We start from the raw sequence: 8211 nt of genomic DNA, 5'->3' as shown, positions 1-8211 counted from the left end.
GCAGCTGGAAACAGCGGCGGGCCCGCTCTGCGCAACCGCAGGACCTGAACTAGCGGGGGAAAAAAGCGAAGCCCACCTGGCCGCCCGCGCGGTGCGACCGCTAGAGGGCGCCCGGCAATGCCTGCGTTTTGGAAGGACACGCTTGTCAAAAGAGCCCCGGCGGGGCTGACTCGCGAGTAAAGGCGCGGGTGGATCGCAGCCCCCTGCAGACGGCGAGGCTGATCGCGGTTCCTTCTCAAGATCCTCCTGGATTTAAGGCGGGCTTGCCTTATGCACGCGTATGCATGCGTTGGACTGCTGCTAATTCAACTCCAACGCAAGAGGAAAATCCGCGATTAAATCGGATTTCGATGATCTGCTCTGCCTGGGTCTCCCAAGATTGCCCGGCGGCTGCAGGGGAATCCACTCCGTTCTCCGTTGGAAGACGCTCTCCGGCCCCGACATCCTCCCGAGAGATGCAAAACCTGCGGAGGGGTTCAGGTACGAGCCAACTTGCCTACCGGAGACTTTGATTGTAGAGCGAGGTGTGAACTGCGAGGGGAAGAAGGACGCTTCGGGTTTGGCCAACTGCCCTCTTTAGTTTAAGAGTCAGATTAAGCTTCGGGCAAAATATAATGCCTTGGTAAGGCCACACTTGGAATACTGCATCCAGTTTTGGTCGCCACGTTGTAAAAAAAAAGATGTGGAGACTATAGAAAGAGTGCAGAGAAGAGCAACAAAGAGGATTAGGGGAAAGATGATTATGAAGAACGGTTGCAGGAACTGTGTATGTCTAGTTTAATGAGAAGAAGGACTAGACAATTGAGCCCAAAATTTATGTTGCTAAGTGAGAAAATTGCCCCATTTTACGACCTTTCTTGCCACAGTTATTAAGTAAATCACTGCAATTGTTAAATTAGTAACACGGTTGTTAACTGAATCTGGCTTCCCCATTGACTTTGCTTGTTGTGACACTGCAACCGTCATAAATATGAACCAGCTGTTAAGCATCCAAATATAAATCATGTGACCATAGGGATCCTGTAACGGTCATAAGTGTGAAAAATGGTCATGTCACTTTTTCAGCGCCGTTGTAACTTCAAACGGTCACTAAATGAACTGTTGTAAGTTGAGGACTGCCTGTACTCTCATGGTAAATTAGATGAATGAATCCTCTCTTTTTTGTGTGTTTTAATTTCCAGATATTTCAGAATAGCATGAGGTGGGCTGTTCCTAATATGGAGACTTGGAGGGCTATTACTGTGTTGTCCTGTTCATCATCATCAACACTGTTCTGCAATTTATAGCTCACCTGGAAGGATTTAAATTGCTTAAGAAATCCACAAAAAAGGCAGGAAGGTAGAACAGTAGGTTTTTCTCCTATTTTGTCAAACTTTTGTACGGTAAACTCTTGATTTAATGAACTTTCATGTAAATGATGTTGGAGGCAGCAAAAAAAACCTTTGTCATTTTATACATTCCATTCACATTTAGGTCTAATTGCAGTGTTTTTCCAGTTTTAAGATATATGGATTTCAACTCCCAGAATTCCGCCCGCCATGCAGTATGGGGAATTCTGGGAGTTGAAGTCCACACATCTTAGAAGTAGCCACATTTGAAGAACACCGCTCTAACGGAATCCTCAAAACCAACCCTTTAAGTTGTTATTCGCAAGTCGATTTGTTTGAATGAACTGTAAAACCCCAAATTTATTCTGCATCCGAATTCACATTCCCTTTTCAAGCTTTTAGTCTCTAGTTAGGAAATGACCTTCAAAGATCACCATTCAGGCTGGAAAAAACACCCATTTAACTTCCAGCAGGCCGAAGAACTGGGGCTGGTGACTTGTTACTGTGGGCATGAAATCATCTTAACAGATTAACAGAGTTGGAAGGGACCTTATAGGTCATCTAGTCCAACCCTCCGCCCAAGCAGGAAACCCTACACCATCCCTGACAAATGGGAGTCCAGTCTCTTCTTGAAAGCCTCAAGTGATGAAGCTCCCTCAACTTCCAAAGGCAACTTCTGTTCCATGGGTTGATTGTTCTCACTGCCATTAAATTCCTCCTTATTTCTAGGTTGAATCTCTCCTTGATTAGTTTCCATCCATTATTCCTTGTCTGGCCTTCAGTTGCTTTGGAAAATAGCATGTCCCCTTCCTCTCTGTCGCAGCCCCTCAAATATTGGAAGACTGCTATCATGTCTCTCTTGGTCCTTCTCTTCATCTTGTTCATCCAGAGGAAAACTTGCCAACGCTTTTGGGTTGTTTCTTGCGGCTTCGGGAGACCTCTCCTTCCTGAACAAGGGGGAATTTTGGCCTCCTGCACCATCGCCCCAGCAGGAAGAGAAGACAGCCCACGTCCCCATTGTTTCCCTGGTTTTAAAACTTCATTCATTGCTTGCAGGCCCTTAACCAAGGGCCCAGAGGCTGGCAGACAAAGGAAACATTCATTCCTCACCCTCGGACTAACCAGCCAATTCTCGCCCAGAACAGCATGGCTCTCCCTCCCACCCCAAAAACCAACCCAGGGAACATGACAATGGAGCCATTCAGAAATGCTGCAAGTGAGTCAGGTACAAAAGCGTGGGGGGGAGTTTTAAATCTCCCCCTCCCTTCACGTTCCCCTCCTCCTGCTCCCCAGTCCTGCTTTAGAGAGGCCAGGGGAAGAGAGAGAGAGAGAGAGAGGCAGGCTACTAAATTCCCATGCCATCTTTTGTCCACCCACCCCTTTTTTAACTAAATGCCAACAAAGGAGAAGAGAGAGCCATGATGCAAAGACTGTTCTTCCTGCGCCAACTCAGAGAGCTCAAACTGCCCAAAGAGCTGCTGATTCTGTTCTACAGAGGAATTGTTGAGTCTGTCATCTGCAATGCGCTCTACATGGGGCAGCCCTTGAAGAGCATTCGGAGACTTCAGCTCGTCCAGAATGCAGCCGCGCGAGCGATTGTGGGTGCACCTCGGTACACCCACGTTACACCTATCCTCCGCGAGCTGCACTGGTTACCGATTGGTCTCCGGATACGCTTCAAGGTGCTAGTCGTCACTTATAAAGCCCTTCATGGTATTGGACCTGGGTACTTGAGGGACCGCCTGCTGCCAATTACCTCCCAAAGACCCATTAGATCACACAGATTAGGCCTCCTCCGGGTTCCGTCTACCAGCCAATGTCATCTGGCTACTACCCGGGGGAGGGCCTTCTCTGTGGCGGCTCCGGCCCTTTGGAACGAACTCCCCGCAGAGATTCGGACCCTCACCTCTCTCCAGGCCTTCTGAAAAGCCGTTAAAACCTGGCTGTGTCGGCAGGCCTGGGGTCGATGAGTTCCCTTCCCCTCTCGAATCGTGTGGCTGTTGGTTGTTTTAAATTCCCTGTACTTTTTGTTGTAGTTCTTGTGTTTCCCTTCCCCTCCTTTGGGTTTGTGCACCGCCCTGAGTCCCGTAGGGAATAGGGCGGCATATAAATAAAATGAAACTAAACTAAAAAAAAAACTCTATAACTGCCCAGTTTGGCTCTGAAACCAAACAAGCCAGAGACAGACTTCAATGGATAATTAGAACTGCAGAAAAAACAATGGCTACCAACCTGCCTTCCATTGAGGACCTATATAATGCACGAGTCAAAAAGAGGGCTGTGAAAATACCTACAGACCCCTCACATCCTGGACATAAGTTGTTTCACCTTCTACCCTCAAAACAACACTATAGAGCACTGCACACCAGAACAACTAGACACAAGGACAGTTTTTTTTCCCCCCTGAATGCCATAACACTGCTAAACAACTAATTCCCACAACTGTCAAATTATTTACTTAGACTGTATCACTATTATTCTTCTCATCCTTCCTAGTACCTATCTCTTCCCACCTATGACTATATTGCTATGTTGCTTGTTCTTTACAATTTATATTGTTTTGTTTCCTAGTAGAATTTGATTGCTTATTAGTAGCAATAGCAATAGCAGTTAGACCAGTGATGGGCAACCTTTTTGGCGTGGTGTGTCAAAAATCGGCAAAAAATCGAGCATAACTCGCGTTGTGTGTCACTTCGACAAAAACATAATTTTGCGCAATTTATAGTTTAAACTACAAAAATGTATAATTGCAATATATAATTGTATTTAATAAACCAAAAACAAATTATTTAACATACCTGCTTAGTAACTTCTTTGTTCATCAGTCGATTTCGTATGTTGCCCTTGATATTATTGAACTTGTTTGGGGTGCCGTGAACCAGGGCTGTGGAGTCGGCTGCTTCCAGCTCCACGTCCTCATCAACATGCCGCTCCAGCCCGCCCCTGCTATGAATATTCCTAGTGACGCGAGGGTGAAGAATATGAATATTCATAGCGGGGGCGGGCTGGAGCGGCATGTTGATGAGGACGTGGAGCTGGAAGCAGCAGACTCCACAGCCCTGCCGTGAACTGAGATAAGTGTGGTGCGGTCGTAACCGACAGTCCCAGGAGTAGACTCTCTGTGCCGGCCTGACTGGAGAGAGGCGCGCACTGTTCCCGCGCTCCTCTCCTGCAGGTCCTCCCTCGCCGCGCTGATGACGTGTGTGCGCACGGCACACACGCCTTACCAGCAGCCCTGCACTCAGAAAGGGGCGGCGGCGATACAGTAAGTGAGTGTGGGCGGGGGAGATCACACGTCCCGCCCCCCCCCCATTCGTCCAGCACAGATTCTTTCATCCTCGGCGGCCGTGCAGGAGCCGAGGATGAATCGCATGAAATCCTGTGCGTGTCACCCCAAATGGCTACGCGTGTCAGCACTGACACGCGTGTCATAGGTTCGCCATCACTGAGTTAGACTTATATACCGCTTCATAGGGCTTTCAGCCCTCTCTAAGCGGTTTACAGAGTCAGCATATCGCCCCCATCAACACTCCGGGTCCTCATTTTTACCCACCTCGGAAGGATGGAAGGCTGAGTCAACCCTGAGCCGGTGAGATTTGAACCGCTGAGCTGCAGATAACAGTCAGCTGAAGTGGCCTGCAGTACTGCACCCTAACCACTGCGCCACCTCGGCTCTAGTAACCTATGACTATCGCTAAGCGTTGTATCTTATGATTCTTGATGAATGTATTCTATTTTATTTTTCTTTATGTACACTGAGAGCATCTGCACCAAAGACAAATTCCTTGTGTGTCCAATCACACTTGGCCAATAAAGAATTCTATTCTATTCCATTCTGGGCAACAGAAGGACTTTGGTTTGGCTTGGCCATCTGGGACGGTTCGTGGGACTGGCTTGCCCTGTTTTTCAATTTGCACTTTGCTTTGCAGAATGAGGGGGCAGCTTTGCAGGCAAGGAAGGTGGGGCAGAGAGAAAGCCTCGCTCAGCCTGTCTCCTTGAGGCTTTCTGGCTTAACTCTGCACCTCAAAGCCATTTTCAAGGTTGGCCCCGAGGGAGGGGAGGATTGCTTGGATCAGTGTTGTGGCCCAGCAGGAGCCGTTGGAGCTGCCACCAGACTCCGACAGCGAGGGGCCCTATGAGTCGGCTCTGGAGGATGTGGAGGACCCTGGACAGGGTTCTGACTCCGAGCAGGGCGCAGAGAGGCTGGTTGGCCACCAGGAGGCACCTGAGCCTTGGACCAGTGGGGAGGAGACAAGGGAGAGTGAGCCGGAAGCCAGTAGTGAGTTGTTCCTGGATGTACGGCACCTAATAGGCGTCAGGAACAGTTGCGCAGTTACAGGAGGTAATTGCACTCAGCTGGTGGTCATTAGGCTCCTCTCCAGACTATAAAAAGACTATTTGTGCACACACCCTTCTTGCAGAAGTCAACGCAGGAATGAATGTCAGAGAACATTGTTATGAGCTTGGCAGGCTGGATTGCTGCCAAGCCTCATCTGTGTTTATTGCTGCCCAAGCTTGTCTGTGCCGGTTTACTTCCAAGGACCTGTCTGTCTGTTAATTAAATGCCGTAACTTATCTTTGGCTCGGAGTATGCTTTGGTGTGGAACGAGGGGGGTCAGAACAGATCAGTATACAGGTACTTCATTTAGCGACCGTTTGAAGTTAGAACAGCACTGGGGGAAAAAGGGGATTTATGACCACTTTTCCACATGACCTTTGCAGCAGCCCTACAGATCCGTGATCAAAAATTCAGACGGCTTGGCAACTGACTCATATTTATGACGGTTGCAGCGTCCCGGGGTCATGTGATCCTCTTTTGCGACCTGACAAAAGCAAAGTCAAAGGGGAAGCCAGATTCACTTAACCATGTTAGTAATTAGTTAATAACTGATTTGCTTAACAAGAAGAAAGATCGTAAAGTGGGACAAAATTAACTGTCTCGCTTAGCAAGAAGAATTTTGAGTTCCATCTCCTCATTCCCTTTTAAAAATCCTGAGCCCTCTGCTAAGGCCAGTGCTTGGAGGGCTCAGGGGTGTGTGTGTGCGGGGCAGTGGGGGGGGGAGACGTCTTCTGCGCCAGGAAATGAAAACCCTTCTCTTTTTATGATTTGCTACTGGACTCGAATTCCTCACCTTGTTCCTTAAGAGGATTTGTGTTCTGAAATGGCTTCGTTGGCTCATAATTGGAAGGATCCAAGCTGAACCTGAGAGCCAAATATTCGCATGGATATTTCGCAGTATTGTCGTCGCAGGAAAAGGGGTGTGGTTGACCACGGTATTCTTCACAGTTTCCCCCCTCCATTTCCCAATGTAATTCCTAGCTCTTCCCGGTGGCCTTCCATCTGAGGACCATCAAGCATTCCATGTCCATCTATATTTATCTTGTTTCCCCGAAAATAAGCCCTCCCTGAAAATATTTAAATGCATGCACAACCGGTCCCCGCTATTTTCTCTGGTTGGTTGCTCATGAGATGTGGTGAGGCCGGAGGGGGGGGGGAACATGCCCCACGCACCCCACATGCCCTTACCTAACAGCTGCTCCTGCAACCCTTGCCAGCGTGCCCCTTCTGTCACGCTAATGGCTACCGCAAAAAAGAGCAGCAGGCCCAGCGATGCACAACACAGCAGCAGCCATGAGGTGACCCCGCTCGGTGCCTCCTGCACCTCAAAAATAATAAGACCTCCCCAAAAATAAGGCCGAGTGCTTATTTTGGGGAGGGGAAAAAGAAAATAAGACCCTGTCTTATTTTTGGGGAAACAGGGTATCATTGCTCTATCAATCTATCTATATCCACCAGGGGTGGGTTCCTGCCAGTTCTACCCTCTTCTATAGAAGAGGTTCCACAAATCTACAGTGCTGTTTAGAACCGGTTCCAGCACCCTCCCTCTGCCCGTCCGCACATCATCAAGATGAAGAGCGAGAGGAGGAATTCTGGGAGTTGAAGTCCACAAGTCTTAAAGCTGTCAAGTTTGAACACCCCTGGGGTTTTTTTTTCTAAAGGGTGAGGGGTGCGAGGGTCTTGTAACTTGACAGCTTTAAGACTCGCGTGCTTCAAATGGCAGAGTTTCTGAGCCAAGATTTTAGTTGCTAAGGAAGAGCATTGTTAAGTGAGTTTCACCACATTTTACAAGTTGGCCACGCCCGCCCGGTCACATGGCCAGCAAACCACTCCCACCCGGTCACACGGCCAGCAAGACACTCCCACAAAGCAGGCCACACCTACAGAAGAGGTTCTAAATTTTTTTGAAACCCACCACTGTTATCCACCTACCTATCTTCCTTCCCACCTTGACCATTGCTTATAAATAATTCCAAGGTAGTGAACATACCTAATACTCCTCCCTCCTTCTGTTTTCCCTACAACAACGCTGAGGTGAGCTGGGCTGAGAATTACCACATAGTTTGGATTTTAATTATTTATTCATTTATTTGCAACCAAATGAATATTTGTGAAGTCTCTTTCAGGTCAAGCTTGACTCCAGGAGCCTTTATGAACACCAGTAGAGAAATCCTTTCGCAGTGACTATCTCTAAACTTGCCAATCTTCCCACATTCCTGGTTTATTGGTTCTCCATTAAAGTATTAGCCATGTTTAGGTTTGTGAGGTGAGCTAACGTTTGTAAGAAGTTGCCACATAATTGGGCTATGATTTTTATCTCATTTTACTGAGTAAACCCCAATTGGCTGAAATCACAAATTAAGCTGTAAACCAGAGTTTACAAGCCAAACGGGTGGAATGCACTTACTCCATTGAGCCAAAGGAACCATACTGTGAATTAGCAGAATGTGTGAAATCTGTAGCTAGGTTTGTACAATATACCTGTTCTGACCGAGGCTTCCCAAGAGCATGAAGCAAATTTTTGTCCCTATTAATTAACTGTGA

This window comes from Thamnophis sirtalis, unplaced genomic scaffold (genome assembly GCF_051295495.1).
Source record: "Thamnophis sirtalis isolate CommonGarterSnake01/CBP01778 unplaced genomic scaffold, rThaSir2_p1.2 scaffold_1, whole genome shotgun sequence".
In the NCBI taxonomy this organism is placed as follows: domain Eukaryota; kingdom Metazoa; phylum Chordata; class Lepidosauria; order Squamata; family Natricidae; genus Thamnophis; species Thamnophis sirtalis.
Note: the sequence above shows the minus strand (reverse complement) of the source record.